Genomic DNA, 19,017 nt, shown 5'->3' on the forward strand with positions numbered 1-19,017 from the left:
CTAAAAACCCATGTGGTTGTGTTGAAGCATCTTTTGATATGATGTGGGAGTAATCTGATAATAGGTTTCCATAGGTCAAAGAATTTTCTGGCTCGACATTCCTTTTGCAGAGATGTCTCCACCCAATCCGGGGTTGGAGATTCCGTTCACGGAAACGTGGCCACTCAAGGAAAAACGCAGAGTTTCTGGACCGTTATTACACGTAGTGATGCGCGGTCGGCACCCGACAATTATAGGTCCGAACCTGTATCAGGGTCGGTCTGATTATCGTTCCGTGTAATAGTACCCTTAGACACATGGGACCACTGTGAAGCTTGACTGGGATTTAGGGCAGTGCTTGGGAGCCACAGGATATTGGAGGGGTCTATCCTCGCTGTAGCTTGCTCAAGCTAAACCCATAGTTTGTCGGGTCCGTGGTGCACCCTATCCAGGACCCTGCCCACTGGTGACCGTGGTTTCATGAGGCATATTCGCATGATATCGCATTGGAACCATTACAGAATAGAGTTGAACCGTTAAGAATGAATAAGATACAATTAAATTGTTAAAACAATGCATATAATCTGTGACGGATTATCAGAATAATTTTATTTTGGGGGAGGGGGTGAGGAGGGGGCTTGGTTGCAGTCTCATCTTAAAGTCCACAGCCTAAAGTGTAGACTCGAGTACCAAATTAAGAGATTCAATGGGGTATGGTAGAGGAGGAGGATGGTACATAACGTGTACCAAAAGATTATTTGTTTGAATGCGTCCATCATGGCCGGCCGTGTTGATATGTTTAGGTTTTTTCGCACCTCCAGAAGACGTTTTGGCAATAAATTTACTGTCTCGTGTTGGAAGTTTTTGTGAATTAGTGAGAGTAGGAATGTCGGGGATCATTACTGATGATGTAGTGATGAGGAGGGTTTCTTTGCCCCATGGTAGTTACTAAAAGGGAACCTGTCACCCCCCGTGCCGGGGTGATAGGCTCCCGACCCCCCGCTACAGCCCCCTATACTCACCTGATCCCGCCGGGTCCCGCTTCTGGATCCGGTCGAGTCACGGAGATCTCAGCCGCTGCAGCCCGGCGCGCACGCTGAGAGATGAGTCCAACGCTCATAGAGAATGACGGAGCGCTGGACTCACCAGTCATTCTCTATGAGCATTGGACTCCTCTCTCAGCGCGCGCGCCGGGCTGCCGCCGCTGAGATCTCAATGGCCCGACCGGATCCAGAAGTGGGACCCGGCGGGATCAGGTGAGTATAGGGGGCTGTAGTGGGGGGTCGGGAGCCTGTCACCCCGGCACGGGGGGTGACAGGTTCCCTTAAACTCTCATGTAAGAGTTATATAGCAACAAGGTTCGCTGACCGGAGTAGTTAAGGCTGTGTGAACACGGGCAGATTAATATAGAAGGGAAGCGGACCTGGAATCCAGAGTGTAGGGTGTTCCTATTGACCTGCGTTAGTAGGCTGTACAGAAAAGTTGGTATAAAATACTGTCAAAGCTAAAATGAAATGTGGCCTCTTTATGTGTTCCGCCTTTGGTGATTCCAAGGTTGACTGGCCCACCAGAGGACCAAAGAATCCTCCGGTGGGCCCCCAGCTTTAGAACCTGCACAAACACTGGCTGACATGTTTTTTCTCACTTCTTCATTGGTGGGCCCCAGGATCATTTCCTCTGGTGGGCCCCACATACCTCAGTCCAACAATGGCCAGTACCTTGCCCTCCAAGTGTGCTGTCTAGTACCTGGTGGTGTCAGTCCCTTCTGATGCCGCTGTGATGAGGAGGGTGGTGGTTGTTCCCGGCTCTGGCTGTGGCTGGAGGGCAGTTTCCTGGTTCGGGTGTCCCCTGCAACAACTGGACAGTGCCTAGAATCCTGTTAGGCCGGTATGGAGTTGATGGGAGCGGATGGCAGGGAGAAATGTCGATACTAGAGGGAAGCACCCGGGAGCTCTATAGCGGCACATCCTTTCCCGCTTGAATTTTTAGGTTTTTAACCACCGCAATAGTATTGTACTTTGTATGATCAATATATCCACTCTGCAGATACAGCTACCAGGATAGTCTTTGCATAAACTATATGAGACAATCGTATATACATCCTACAAATACAGACAGGCAGTGCAGGATCTACATGATGGTGCTGTGTATGCACGCTCAGTTACACGTCACCTGCATGAACTATATGAACATATGATGTATGCACGCTCAGTTACAGGTGACCTCCTTTGTCCTGGGACAACAATCAAACACTTGTAACTGTTACTTGGACCTATTGTCTACACAAAGCACATTATGGATTTATCCCCGTATACTGATCTATAAATTGTGATGCTAGTTTTATAAGGATTGTTTAACCCCTTCGGATCCAGTGCAGAAATGGCCTTAAGGACCACAGGGCAACTTTTAAAATCTGACCTGTCTCACTTTATGTTGCTATAGCGGCTCAGACCCCAGCAGTTATGGCGAGTGCCCGGCTATCACTGACACTGAGACCCACTACAGAGGGCACGGACACAGCTCCTGTGCCTGTTTCATCCCAGGGCTGTATTGTTCACCAATGAGGGGGAACGCTCTGAAAAGATGAATGTACAATTACGACCATGGTCGAGAATGCGTTAAGGGTGTTTTTTTTTTTTTTTTACTTATTACCATGAGGCCCTTGTGGATTATTGCATTTTTTTTATGATCTTTAAACTACAGCTTGTTCTACCACCACATATGCTTATATATAGAAAACCTTGTGTTTTTTTTAATCTATATTTTATTCCTGTCTAGTCGTATATATGGGCATTTAGAAGATACTTGAAGGACTGTACAATCTGTTGTTTTACATTTGTTTTTTACACTTTTATATGACTTTTTGAGTTAGTCATATCAAAGATATCTCAGCCCTCTCTGTGTGGTAATGTTTCTAGGATAAAAAAAACAGCTATATTATTCAATTAGTCAATAACCCTATTTTTTTTTTTTTTTTTTTAAGATCTTCAATTTGTTTTTGCTACTAAGGACGTCATCTCCCCAGCCTACAGCTTCTAGATTCTTCTCCCTGACACTTCCTGTGGATGGGAACAGATCTGTTAATTCTTATTATGTTACATAAAAAAGAGTAACTTTCCATGTCTGCAATATGTTTAAGCTTCTATTACTGGGAAATAAGAGAAATGGTGTTTTCTCCTTTGCAGATGATTCTACCAGGAGCTCAGGGGGACATCAGATCTCCTCAGAGGATCATATCACACAAGATACATATGAGGAGCCGTCCACTATCCTAGATACACCCTCAGCCCCTCACAGCAAAGATCTCTCATCTCATCCTGTTATACAAGTCCCATCTTCTGCTCCATCACAGCAAGCTGACATTTACAGAGAAGACGACGAACATCAGAGATCAATCATAAGAAGGCGTCAGTTTTCATGTTCACAATGTGAAAAATGCTTTACCCATAAAAAATCTCTTAAGAGACATGAGAGAATTCACACAGGAGAGAAGCCATTTTCATGTTCACAATGTGTGGAATGTTTTATCCAAAAATCAGATCTTGTTAAACATCAAAGAACTCACACAGGAGATAAGCCATTTTCATGTTCAGAATGTAAGAAATGTTTTTCTAAGAAATCACGTCTTCTTGAACATCAAAGAATTCACACAGGAGAGAAGCCATTTTCATGTTTAGACTGTGGGAGATGTTTTGCCAAGAAATCACGTCTTCTTGAACATAAAAAAATTCACACTGGGGGGAAGCCATTTTCATGTTTAGAATGTGGGAAATCTTTTAGTAATAAAGCAAGTCAACTTCGACATCAAAACATTCACACAGGGAAGAAGCCATATTCATGTCTAGAATGTGGGAAATGTTTTAGTAATAAATCAAGTAGTCTTCGACATCAATACATTCACACAGGGGAGAGGCCATTTTCCTGTTCAGAATGTGGGAAATGTTTTGCTCAAAAAACACATCTTCTTGAACATCATGAAGTTCACACAGGACAGAAGCCATTTTCTTGTCCAGAATGTGGTAAATGTTTTAGTCATAAATCTAGTCGTGCTCGACACCGAAACATTCACACAGGGAAGAAGCCATTTTCATGTTCAGAATGTGGGAAATGTTTTGCTCAGAAATCACATTTTCGTGAACATCAAAAAATTCATACAGGACAGAAGCCGTTTTCCTGTTCAGAATGTGGAAAATCTTTTACTCAGAAAACATATCTTGTTAAACATCAAAGAACTCACAAAAGGGAAAAGCCATTTTCATGTTCAGAATGAGATAAATAAAAGGATTATAAATTATTATTAAATCTGCATATCTGCAAAACCGTATTTATGCAATAAATGTGGGAAGTGTTTTAATATCAACAATTTTTTATTTTTATTTTTTAAAGGTGAAGTCAAACCTTGTAAAACATCTTAAGATTTCATGCAGGGGTGGAGAGATTTTTTGTTTTCAGAATGTGTGAAATGTTTTACTGTGAAATCAATGCTTGTTAGACATTTAAAGTGATATTGTCATCCCCTTTACATATCAGGAGTTCTCATCACCATTCTTAAGCTTATATTCTGGACGTTTCATACCTTACTATATAAAGGATTTCGTGTTGTTCTCTCAGATGAAAAATGCATGTTATCGTTGATGGACGATTTCCCATATCCCTGCCTATATCAGTGCTACATGCCACACCTTTTCGTGATGTCATAGTGGCCTAGGACCCACCCCCTCTATGACATCATAATAATTAGCCATCAGAAGGAGCTCAAGTAGGGATTAGGTATATTTACTGCACGTGGGAGGGGGCAGGGCCTAGGCCTCCAGGGTGGGCCGTTAAGATGATGTCACAGAGGGGCAGAGCCTATATGACGGTGTCGTCACGGTGCTGGGCATGGTCACATTCTCCCCCATGTCGGCCATCTTAAGGACAGAATCACCACAGAGCAGGACGGCACAGCCTGGAGAAGAAAAGTCTGATTATAGCTCTATGGGGTACACAGGGAGCTGCTGTCAGTGAGTACAGTTGCTAATACTATACACTGAACAACCCCTTTGAGTAGTTCTAAATCTCTCTAGGAATGGAGAATGAAGAGTCAACAAGAACAACTAGTCGTTTTTGTGAACTTTTTTGTCCTGCTCCTCCTCCAGTGACCTCCCTGATAGATGTAATACGGGCAATTATCAGAGGAATCAAAACCTTATTTACATTTACTAATAGAATTATCAGCCACAAAACATTCGTCCTTCTCCGGTTCACCATGTGGGAGGGCGACAGACTGAGAGACAACCTCAGAATCACAGGAGACCTCGGCTACAGGAGGAAGCTTCAGAGAAGGATCCCCAGAAATGGACACCCTAGGATCTCCTTGTTTAGCAACAGAAGAGGCAATTTCATCGGAGACCTCATAGACCACGGAAAGTTAGGGATATTTGACTTATAGTTAAATTTATATAGGTAGCAATGGTTATTGCTAGAGATGAGTGAGTACTACTCTTTTTGACTTGGCATTACATTTTAAATGATTAAACCTTTTATGTTGCTATAGAAAGTGTCTGATTTCTTACTGTATAATATGCCCAAACTTCCATATTATTCCATCATGTGGTGCAAGATGGATCCTAAAAATTGTTATATTCAGATGTATCATGTGACATTGTGGCCTTATACAAACATCTGTAGTAGAGATGAGCAAGTACTACTTGATCGAGTAATCATTCAATCGAGTAGTACACAAAACAACGACAACGATCAAGTATTCAATAAAAAACGCAGTAAAAATTCGATTCCCCTCCTACCTTCCCCGGCGTTTTTTTTTTTTTACCAATAACTGCCGTGGGGGGACAGGCACTAGGAGCACACAGGAAGTGATAGAAAACCACCTGCATTCATTGGCTGGCTAAACCATGTGACCTTCACAGTAATAAAATAGTGGATTTGAGATTCGATTTCAGATGAGACTTGGAGCTAGAGAGGGAGGCAGTGTGCAGCAGGGACAGTTAGGTGTTAGAAAGGGAGACAGTGTGTAGCAGGGACAGTCAGGTGTTAGGGAGACAGTGTGCAGCAGGGACAGTCAGGTGTTAGACAGGGAGACAGTGTGTAGCAGGGACAGTCAGGTGTTAGACAGGGAGACAGTGTGTAGCAGAGAAAGTCAGGTGTTAGACAGGGAGACAGTGTGTAGCAGGGACAGTCAGGTGTTAGGGAGACATTGTGTAGCAGGGACAGTTAAGTGTTAGAAAGGGAGACAGTGTGTAGCAGGGACAGTTAAGTGTTAGAAAGGGAGACAGTGTGTAGCAGGGACAGTCAGGTGTTAGACAGGGAGACAGTGTGTAGCAGAGACAGTCAGGTGTTAGGGAGACAGTGTGTAGCAGGGACACTCAGGTGTTAGAGAGGGAGACAGTGTGTAGCAGGGACAGTCAGGTGTTAGACAGGGAGACAGTGTGTAGCAGGGACACTCAGGTGTTAGACAGGGAGAGAGTGTGTAGCAGGGACAGCCAGGTGTTAGACAGGGAGACAGTGTGTAGCAGGGACAGTCAGGTGTTAGGTGATTTTAGGCAGGAGAGACGCCCAAAAGTCCTTGTTAGGGCTAAAACTATAGAAGGAATATATTTATCTAAAGATATACTAATATTAAACCGGCTAGCAGCACATCAGTGTGTTCAGACAGGCAGCTGGAGTGCAGAGTGAGGAATAGGCTGCAGTGTATAGGGTATACAGCTGTATACTTGGGTGCCAAGGCAAAAAATATAAGCGTGGTGCTACTGTCCTGCGTGCTGTGCGCAACATAAAAAAGTCTAACGCCTGTTGCCTGCTGTAGGGCATTCTCCTAATACATCATAGAGAAGGTATACGGCTGTATACTCCTTGTGTGCCATGAGACCCACACTCCCTTATGAGTAATGAAGGGCAGATGGAAGTGGAAGATGACTTTGAAAATTTAAATAGGACGTGTCTGACCGCATAACACACACAATGACAGATAGCGGTGGGTGCGGTGTGCTTTGCCCCTTCCCTATGCCATCTGTGGTTGTCATAGGCAACGTGATTTAAAGGGGGGCAGGAAAATGTTTCTTTGACTTAAAATGTGGCTTTCTGTCCACACTACTGTTTTTTTCCACTTTACATAGAGGATATATTGGGGGAGATTTATCAAAAGGTGTAAAATTTAGACTGGTGCAAACTGGCCACAGCAACCAATCACAGCTCAGCTTCCAGCTGTGGTGAAAGGAAAGAGGAACTGTGATTGGTTGCTGTGGGCAGTTTGCACCAGTCTAAATTTGACACCCTTTGATAAATCTCCCCCATTGTGTTTGGAGTGTATAGTTGAGAGGCTGTGATAGTGGTGTAATACTGCGACTTTGGCGTGTTAGATGCAGCCAGGCAGCTGCCCCTGCGGTCCCAGTTACATTCCAGAGTTGTTGGCATCATTTCCACAGGTGTTATGGCGGACTTGGTGACCTTTAAGTGGTTGAATTTTGATTTCCAAGAGTCGAGCATTTTTCTCCCTTACTACTCACTCATCTCTAATCTGTAGGTGTTATGTGATGTGATGTATCCTTCAATTAAAAAGTATAGACATTTCTGTGAAATTTTCCTATACAGCTCAGCTACAGTGAGTCCAAGAAGTATTTGATCCCTTGCTGATTTTCTTTGTTTGCCCACTAATAAAGACATGATCATTCTATACTTTTAATGGTAGATGTATTCTTACATGGAGAGACAGAATATTAACCTCTTAAGGACATAGGACGTACCGGTACGTCCTATGTCCTCACTTGCACTTCAAAGCGGGGCCGCGCGGCGGCCCCGCTTTGAAGTGCCGCGATCCCGGGTGCCGCGAGTAGCCCGGGACCGCTGCTATTAGCGGGCACGGTCTGATCACCGTGCCCGCTAATTAGCTAATCGGAGGCAGCTGTCAAAGTTGACAGCTGCCTCCGATTACCGGAGGCAACGTTTCCCTGGTGTCTAGTGGGGGAGATCGCTCCTCCGGGACCTTGTCCCGGAGGAGCGATCTCCGTTACTGACGCCGGCCGGGGACACGTCCAAGATGGCGCCGTCCTCGGCTCGGCACTCGTTTGTTTCCGGCTGCAGCAGCCGAAAGCAAACGAGTGCCGATCTCATGGATCTCTGCAGCATATCTATGCTGCAGAGATCTCAATGAGAGATCACAGTGTATATACTAGAAGCCCCCCTGGGGGACTTCTAGTATATGTGTAAAAAAAAAAAAAAAGTGTTGTTAATAGTAAAAAGCCCCCTCCCCTAATAAAAGTCTGAATCACCCCCCTTTTCCCAGGTTTTAAATAAAAGTAAACAAATAAATAAATAAATAAACATGTTTGCTATCGCCGCGTGCGTAATCGCCCGAACTATTAATTAATCACATTCCTGATCTCGTACGGTAAACGGCGTCAGCGCAAAAAAATCCCAAAGTGCAAAATTGCGCATTTTTGGTCGCATCAAATCCAGAAAAATTTTTATAAAAAGCGATCAAAAAGTCGTATATGCGCAATCAAGGTACCGATAGAAAGATCAAATCATGGCGCAAAAAATGACACCTCGCACAGCCCCATAGACCAAAGGATAAAAGCGCTATAAGCCTGGGAATGGAGCGATTTTAAGGAACGTATATTGGTTAACAACGGTTTGAATTTTTTACAGGCCATCCGATACAATATAAGTTATACATGTTATATATCGTTTTAATCGTAACGACTTGAGGAACATGCATAACAAGTCAGTTTTACCCCAGGGTGAATGGCGTAAAAACACATTTCCCCCAAATAAAAGAAATGCGTTTTTTTTTTCAATTTCACCACACTTCGAATTTTTTTCTGGTTTCGCAGTGTACTTTATGCAAAAATTCAGCCTGTAATTGCAAAGTACAATTAGTGACGCAAAAAATAAGGGGTCATGTGGGTTTCTAGGTGGAAAAATGCAAGTGCTATGACCTTTTAAACACAAGGAGGAAAAACCGAAAACGTAAAAACGAAAATGGGCCATGTCCTTAAAGGGTTAAACAGAAAATAAATCTAAGGAAAATAAATCTAAGGAATATATTTCATGGAGTGAAATAAGTATTTGATCCCTTAGTATTCATTAGCAGTTCTGGCTTTTACAGACCAGTTAGACACTCCCAATCAACTTGTTACCTGACCTGAAGCCACCTGTTCTCACTAATCACTTGTGTGAAAAACAACTGTCCACAGAATCAGACAGATCACACAGATTTCAAGTCTCCAACATGGGTAAAACCAAAGAGCTGTCACAGGACCTCAGAGTCAGAATTGTTGACCTTCACAAAGCTGGAATGGGCTACCAAAAGATTATTAAGGTGTTGGATGTGAAAGTAACAACTATTGGTGCAATTATCAGAAAGTTTAAAGAGTATAACATGACAATCAACAGACCTCGGCCCGGTGCTCCAAAGAAGATTTCGCCTGGTGGGGTGGCAATGATGCTGAGAACAGTCAGAAATCGTCCTGCAACCACTCGGCAGGAGTTAGCAAATGACCTGAAGGCAGCTGGGACCACAGTTTGCAAGGAAACAATTGGCAACACTTTGCGCAACAATGGATTCACATCCTGCAGTGCCCGAAGGTACCCCTGCTGAAGAGAGCACATGTGGAGGCGCGCCTCAGGTATGCCAATGGTCATTTGAAAAATGAACCAAGTTATTGGGAGAAGGTTTTGTGGTCAGATGAGACCAAAATTGAACTTTTTGGCCTCAACTCCACCCGCCATGTGTGGAGGAAGAAAAATGCTGCCTATGACCCCAAGAACACTGTGCCCACCGTCAAGCATGGAGGTGGAAGCATAATGTTTTGGGGGTGTTTCTCTGCCAGGGGTACAGGGCTACTTCACCGCATCACTGGGAAGATGGATGGAGCCATGTACCGCACAATCCTGAGGGACAACCTCCTCCCCTCTGCCAGGGTTCTGAAAATGGGCCGTGGTTGGGTCTTCCAACATGATAACGACCCTAAACATACAGCAAAGGCAACAAAGGATTGGCTCAAGAAAAATCACATTAAGGTCATGGAGTGGCCCAGCCAGTCGCCAGACCTCAATCCGATCGAAAATCTATGGAGGGAGCTGAAGGTCAGAGTTGCCAAGCGACAGCCCACCAACCTTCATGATTTAGAGAGAATCTGCAAAGAAGAGTGGGCCAAAATTCCCCCTGGTGTGTGCGCTAAACTTGTGGTTAACTACAACAAACGTCTCACCGCTGTGCTTGCAAACAAAGGCTTTGCCACTAAGTATTGAGTGTGTTTGGCAAGAGGGATCAAATACTTATTTTCCTCATTGAAATACAAATTAATTAAAATATATTCTTTAAAATTATATTCTGGATTTTTTTCTTGATATTCTGTCTCTCCATGTTAGAATACATCTACCATTAAAAGTGCTGAAGGATAGTGTCTTTATTAGTGGGCAAACAAAGAAAATCAGCAAGGGATCAAATACTTCTTGGACTCACTGTACATGTACATTACACACATACAGCTCAGCTACATGTACATTACACACATATACAGCTCAGCTACATGTACATTACACATATACAGCTCAGCTACATGTACATTACACACATACAGCTCAGCTACATGTACGCTCAGCTACATGTACATTACACACACATACAGCTCAGCTACATGTACATTACACACATACAGCTCAGCTACATGTACATTACACATATACAGCTCAGCTACATGTACATTACACACACATACAGCTCAGCTACATGTACATTACACACATACAGCTCAGCTACATGTACATTACACATATACAGCTCAGCTACATGTACATTACACACATACAGCTCAGCTACATGTACATTACACACATACAGCTCAGCTACATGTACATTACACACACATACAGCTCAGCTACATGTACATTACACACACATACAGCTCAGCTACATGTACATTACACACACATACAGCTCAGCTACATGTACATTACACACATACAGCTCAGCTACATGTACATTACACACACATACAGCTCAGCTACATGTACATTACACACATACAGCTCAGCTACATGTACATTACACATATATACAGCTCAGCTACATGTACATTACACACATACAGCTCAGCTACATGTACATTACACATATACAGCTCAGCTACATGTACATTACACACATATACAGCTCAGCTACATTACACACATACAGCTCAGCTACATGTACATTACACACATACAGCTCAGCTACATGTACATTACATATATACAGCTCAGCTACATGTACATTACACATATACAGCTCAGCTACATGTACATTACACACACATATACAGCTCAGCTACATGTACATTACACACATATACAGCTCAGCTACATTACACACATACAGCTCAGCTACATGTACATTACACATATACAGCTCAGCTACATGTACATTACACACATACAGCTCAGCTTAGGGCTGGGCGGTATACCGCAAAAATACCGATACCGTCTCTGGCGTCGGTTAACCGACCTCAACTCTGCCAGGACGGTATCTGCGGTATTTCCCCCCTCCCTCCTCCTCCTCCTCACCGGCGGCCGGATGCTCTGCTCCACTCCGTTTAATCTTCCTGAGGAGGAAGACTGGAGATGTGACAGGCTGCGCACAGGCTGTGTGCTCAGCGCTGCCGCTGCTTCCGGGCGGCTCTGGAAGCTGCACGGTGTGCCCTGCCTCCCCTCTCCCGTACATAAAGTGGCTGCTGGGGTCAGGTATGGGTCGGCACATCCTCCCCCCACCAGGCACCGCACTCTGTCCCGCACAGGAATCCTCGGCGTCCCGTTATCTTTTGGCAGTGCTGGAAGCAGCCGTGTGTGACGCTCTGCCGGTGACGCTGCCGGCAGATATATGTGCTACAACACTGAGGTACGGGGGCAGAGGATTCCTGTGCAGGAGAGAAGAAAGGATATGCAAAGTAGCCGTGCAGGAGAGAGAGAGAGAGAGAGAGAGAGAGAGAGCGGTGCCCGGTGGAGCATGGAGGTGCCGACCTATACCTGACCCCAAGTGTATGTGCGGGAGAGGGGGTGGGGGGGTCCAGAACAGCTTGTGACTGGGGGCAGATATTGGGTAGAAAGAGATAGATAGATAGGAGTCCTATCTATCTATCTATCTATCTATCTATCTATCTATCTCCTATCTATCCATCTATCTATCTATCTACCTATCTATCTATCTCCTATCTATCCATCTATCTATCTATCTCCTACCTATCTGTCTATCTATTATCTATCTATCTCCTATCTATCTATCTATCTATCCATCTATCTATCTCCTATCTATCTATCTATCTATCTCCTACCTATCTATCTCCTATCTATCTCCTATCTATCTATCTATCTATCTATCTATCTATCTATCTACCTCCTATCCAAGGCTAGTTTGTTCCTGTGAGCTGAAATAAAACACTTATTCTTCATTTGGAGTGCCGGTACCCTAATTTTGGACGTGTGTTTGTATATATAATATTATATATATATATATATATATATATATATATATATATATATATATATATATAATATACACACACACACACACGGAGAGACTTATCAAACATGCTCAGTTGCCCCCGGCAACCAATCAGATTCCACCTTTCATTCCTCACAGACTCTTTGGAAAATGAAAGGTGGAATCTGATTGGTTGCTAGGGGCAACAGCCAGTTTCACTTTACACCATGTTTGATAAATCTCCCCACAGTATAAAGATAGATATAGCAAAAAATATAGGCAGCACAATAAACAAACTGGGTGCCAGCAGACAAATCCCAGACCTTGGATCAAGTCAGCTAGTAAAAAATACTCCGATGGTAATACAAACGTGAAAACGTGAATTTACTCCATATAACAATGTGCAGCAAACTTCACAAGTAATATACAATGTTTTGGCATCTCCTATGCCATTTTCAAGTGCCACTTGAAAATGGTGTAGGAGGTGCCAAAATATTGTGTATTACTTGTGAAGTTTGCTGCACATTGTTCTATGGAGTAAATTCACGTTTGTATTACCATCGGAAAATGGGGTTTTCAAAGGGGGGTGGCTTTTAAAGGGGGCGTGTCATACTTATCGTTCAATTTATCGTTACCGCGGCTACATGTACAATAAACCGCGATATTGATTTAGGCCATTATCGCCCAGCCCTAGCTCAGCTACATGTACATTACACACATATACAGCTCAGCTACATGTACATTACACACATACAGCTCAGCTACATGTACATTACACACATACAGCTCAGCTACATGTACATTACACATATACAGCTCAGCTACATGTACATTACACATATACAGCTCAGCTACATGTACATTACACATATATACAGCTCAGCTACATGTACATTACGTATATACAGCTCAGCTACATGTACATTACACACATACAGCTCAGCTACATGTACATTACACACATACAGCTCAGCTACATGTACATTACACAAATACAGCTCAGCTACATGTACATTACACATATACAGCTCAGCTACATGTACATTACACACAGCTCAGCTACATGTACATTACACACATACAGCTCAGCTACATGTACATTACACACATACAGCTCAGCTACATGTACATTACACATATACAGCTCAGCTACATGTACATTACACACATACAGCTCAGCTACATGTACATTACACATATACAGCTCAGCTACATGTACATTACACATATACAGCTCAGCTACATGTACATTACACATATACAGCTCAGCTACATGTACATTACACACATACAGCTCAGCTACATGTACATTACACATATACAGCTCAGCTACATGTACATTACACATATACAGCTCAGCTACATGTACATTACACACATACAGCTCAGCTACATGTACATTACACATATACAGCTCAGCTACATATACATTACACATATACAGCTCAGCTACATGTACATTACACACATACAGCTCAGCTACATGTACATTACACACATACAGCTCAGCTACATGTACATTACACATATATACAGCTCAGCTACATGTACATTACACATATACAGCTCAGCTACATGTACATTACACATATACAGCTCAGATACATGTACATTACACATATACAGCTCTACTGTAAAATATTAGTTTACCGAAAAAGTAGTAGATACTTAGAACCAACTTCTAGCAGATGTGGTTGGTAAATCTACAATAAAGGGGTTATCCATCTCTACAAAAACATGGCCACTTTTCCCCCTCTCGTCTCCAGATTGGGTGGGGTTTACAACTCAGTTCCATTGAAGTAAATGGAGCTTAAAGCGACTGTACCATCAGGCCTGGGCGGGCTGACCCACCCCCAATGGGAGCAAACCCCCAATCCTCTATCATACAGCTCCATTGATTGTAATGGAGCAGTGTCATAGAGGGGCGGAGTTTTCCTCCCATTGGGGGTGGGTCGGTCCGCCTCCAGTGCTTCAGCCCAGGCCTGATGGTACAGTCGCTTTAATTGCAAACCGCACCTGACCTGGAGACAATAGAGGGGGAAAAGTGGCCATGTGTTTGTAGCAGTGGCGAAATTTGGGGGGTGCAGGGGGGGCCGTTGCTCCCAGGCCCACTGAGATCTCAGACAGTTAATGCTGTCTGCAAAAGCTATTGCTTTAACACATGTCTGTAAAGGCCGGGGCCCCCAAGAAGGCAACAGCACCTGGCAACAGCGGGGCCCCATGCTCCCAAGGGGCCTGCTTAGCTGTCGGACGCCATGCCCGGCCAGGGCTGGTTCTTCTCCTTGCTTACTTCCTCCTCCACGCTGCTGCTGGCCCCTCCTCTCCCTCACTGGCTGCAGAGCATTGTATGAGGGGGAGGGGAGACAGCAGCTGGAGGGATCCCGCCATCCAGGCTCGGACTGGGCCACCCAGAGGCAGGAGATAAGAGCAGCACAGAGAGAGGTGAGAGGATGTAATGGCTGCTCCCTGTCATGTAATGCCCTCCAGCCGGTCTGATGGCATACAGTTACACCCCAACACTGTGCAGGTGCTCCTTCCCTATAGCAGATTAGTGACCCCCTCCCCCACCCAACATTGCCCTGAACTCTGTATAGGACCCCCAGCACCCCCCCAAATGCCACCTCCCTCAGCACAGTATGTACACCCTCCCAAGTCCGTTTACAGCACTTTGGAGTCCCCCCTCCCCCAGCACTGTATATATTCCCTCCTTCCCAGCCCTGTATATATATATATATATATATATATATATATATATATATATATATATATATATCCTCTCTCTCCCCAGCCCTGTATATATATATATATATATATATATATATATCCCCTTCCCCCCCCCAGCCCTGTATATATAATATATATATCCCCTTTCCCCCCAGCCCTGTATATATATATCCCCTCTCCCCCCCAGCCCTGTATATATATATATATATATATATATATATATATATATCTATCCTCTCTCCCCCCCAGCCCTGTATATATATATCCCCTCTCCCCCCCAGCCCTGTATATATATATATATATATATATCCTCTCTCCCCCCCAGCCCTGTATATATATATCCCCTCTCCCCCCCCCAGCCCTGTATATATATATCCCCTCTCCCCCCCAGCCCTGTATATATATATATATATATATATTTATATATATCCCCTCTCCTCCCCCCAGCCCTGTATATATATATCCCCTTTCCCCCCAGCCCTGTATATATATATATCCCCTCTCCCCCCCAGCCCTGTATATATATATCCCCTTTCCCCCCAGCCCTGTATATATATATATCCCCTCCCCCCCCCAGCCCTGTATATATAATATATATATCCCCTTTCCCCCCAGCCCTGTATATATATATCCCCTCTCCCCCCCAGCCCTGTATATATATATATATATATATCTATCCTCTCTCCCCCCCAGCCCTGTATATATATATCCTCTCTCCCCCCCAGCCCTGTATATATATATCCCCTCTCCCCCCCCAGCCCTGTATATATATATCCCCTCTCCCCCCCAGCCCTGTATATATATATATATATCCCCTCTCCTCCCCCCAGCCCTGTATATATATATCCCCTTTCCCCCCAGCCCTGTATATATATATATCCCCTCTCCCCCCCAGCCCTGTATATATATATATATATATATATATCCCCTCTCCTCCCCCCAGCCCTGTATATATATATCCCCTTTCCCCCCAGCCCTGTATATATATATCCCCTTTCCCCCCAGCCCTGTATATATATATATCCCCTCTCCCCCCCAGCCCTGTATATATATATATATATATATATATCCCCTCTCCTCCCCCCAGCCCTGTATATATATATCCCCTTTCCCCCCAGCCCTGTATATATATATCCCCTTTCCCCCCAGCCCTGTATATATATATCCCCTTTCCCCTCAGCCCTGTATATATATATATATATATATATATATATATATATATATATATATATGTATCCCCTCTCCTGCTACCCCTGCCCTTAGGTTGTCTGTGGTACTATAACTTGGCTCCATTCACTTTATTGGAACTGAGTTGCAATACCAAACCCAAACTGAGGACACAAGTGGTGCTGTTTCTGAAAGAAGGCAGCTATATTTTTCTAATCTTAGATAAGCCCTTTAATTTTTTTTTGTGATTCTATATATGAAATGTAGTAGCCTCTTACACTGCTCTTTATCCTTATTCACTTAGTAATGTAGAAGAATATTCCCTTTATTCAGAAAGCCTTGAGGTTTTCTGTGGGTAACGTTGGTTGGGGGCCCACTCAGACTCACTCGCCCCCCCCAGGCTGAACCCCTAGCTACACCCCTGGTTTGTAGAGATGGATACTAAAAGGGCAGACTAGATGGACCCAATGGACTTTTTCTGCCGACAATCTTCTATGTTTCTACTATGTACACATACAGCTCTGCTCCACACACATCACACACAGGGCTCTGCTCCACACACATCTCTGCTGCAGGCATATATAACACACATACACAGCTCTGCTCCACACACATCACACACACACAGCTCTGCTGCATACACATCACTTCAGCTCATCCAGCACAGCAGAGTCCTGCATACACTGAGCAGCAGCCCCTGATCATGTGACTCCTCCTCCTCCATGTGACTGATCACATGACTGTGACATCATGGCAGGTCCTGGAAGCACAGGGGAAGCACACGGCTCCTGTACAGCTCTTTATCAGCTGCTGCTGGACTGTCCCGCCCGCTCCCTGCCCACAGTATGTACTAATGCTGGGTCACTGATCACCTCTTGTACTTTTTCTTCCCATTCTTTATTATCCATTGTATCCTCTACTTTCTATTCATCTCTCCAGGATCCTCTGCTGATATCTTCTATATAAGAGACCGACCCATCAACCATGGAGAGAGACAGAGACAAGATGGCCGAGAGGATAATAACCCTCACCCTACATATACTCTTCCTGCTTACTGGGGAGGTGAGGGATTCTGGGAGTGATGTCATCATGACATCATTCTTATCTATGGAATAACAGATGGATAGGACTGGGGAGGTGAGGGATTCTGGGAGTGATGTCATCATGACATCATTCTTATCTATGGAATAACAGATGGATAGGACTGGGGAGGTGAGGGATTCTGGGAGTGATGTCATCATGACATCATTCTTATCTATGGAATAACAGATGGATAGGACTGGAGAGGTGAGGGATTCTGGGAGTGATGTCATCATGACATCATTCTTATCTATGGAATAACAGATGGATAGGACTGGGGAGGTGAGGGATTCTGGGAGTGATGTCATCATGACATCATTCTTATCTATGGAATAACAGATGGATAGGACTGGAGAGGTGAGGGATTCTGGGAGTGATGTCATCATGACCTCATTCTTATCTATGGAATAACAGATGGATAGGACTGGGGAGGTGAGGGATTCTGGGAGTGATGTCATCATGACATCATTCTTATCTATGGAATAACAGATGGATAGGACTGGAGAGGTGAGGGATTCTGGGAATGGATGGAGTGATAGTAATGTGTCTCTCCATACACAGGATTACACAGTAGTGAAGAAGTCCTCTAGTGGGCGCTGTGGGGCCCCTGGGTGTGAAGGATGGGGAAGAACCCTGAGCCCAATCCCGGGGCCCCTGATACAGGAGGAAATGGAGGAAGAGAAGATCCTAGAAGTCACCAACAAGATGGTGGAGCTGCTGAGTGGAGAGGTGAGACTGTGGCTGCTGGGAATGCTGGGACATTATACAGTAACACCACTGGAGGGGTGGGGGGGATGACTGTGTGATCATTGTGTGTGTCAGGTTCCTATAAGGTGTCAGGACGTGGCGGTCTATTTCTCCATGGAGGAGTGGGAGTATGTAGAAGGACACAAGGATCAGTACAAGGATGTGATGCTGGAGGATCAGCAGCCCCTCCCATCAGCAGGTAATAGACAGGACTATATACACACCTCCTCTCTGTATTATCTGGATGGAAAGAATGAATTCAGTCTCTGTATGTGTTCCCTCCAGTCAGATCCAGTAAGAGAACAGCACCAGAGAGATGTCCCCGTCCTCTTCTCCCACAGGATCAGGATCAGGTAGATGGAGATGTTCCCTATGATCTGTACATCCCACCTGACTTCTCCTACTGTCTGATGACTATTACAATATTTCTCTCACATTTTATGAATCAGGTGGAAAATATAATTGAGATCAATGCTCCAGATATGACCGTAAAAGAAGAAGAAGAAACAGATGACAGCAGTGATGAGCAGTATAAGGAGAACATCACTACAGGGAAGGATCTGAACTCTATTAATGCTGCAGACAAGATAGAGGAAGATGAAGAAGAAATAGATGACAGCAGTGATGAGCAGTATAAGGAGGACATTCATACAGGGAAACATCTGAGCCATAATATTGCTATAGAGAAGATAATAATAAAAGAAGAAGAGACAGATGACAGCAGTGATGAGCAGTATAAGGAGGACATCACTACAGGTAACCGCCCAGGTGAGTAGTGACCACTATATGCAGAGAACAGTCACACATTCTCCTCAGTCACCGGCTGTAACTATTCTGTGTGGAATATTATAAGCTCGGTGTCC

The 19,017-nt window shown here is 44.2% G+C and overlaps 1 pseudogene; it reads left to right on the forward strand.

The window, feature by feature from the left end:
• Window positions 1-865: 865 nt before the first annotated feature.
• LOC138786621 (zinc finger protein 585A-like) overlaps window positions 866-19,017 on the forward strand; it is a 44,791-nt pseudogene continuing 26,639 nt past the window's right edge.

The sequence above is a fragment of the Dendropsophus ebraccatus genome, chromosome 3 (genome assembly GCF_027789765.1).
Source record: "Dendropsophus ebraccatus isolate aDenEbr1 chromosome 3, aDenEbr1.pat, whole genome shotgun sequence".
NCBI classification, from domain to species: Eukaryota; Metazoa; Chordata; class Amphibia; order Anura; family Hylidae; genus Dendropsophus; species Dendropsophus ebraccatus.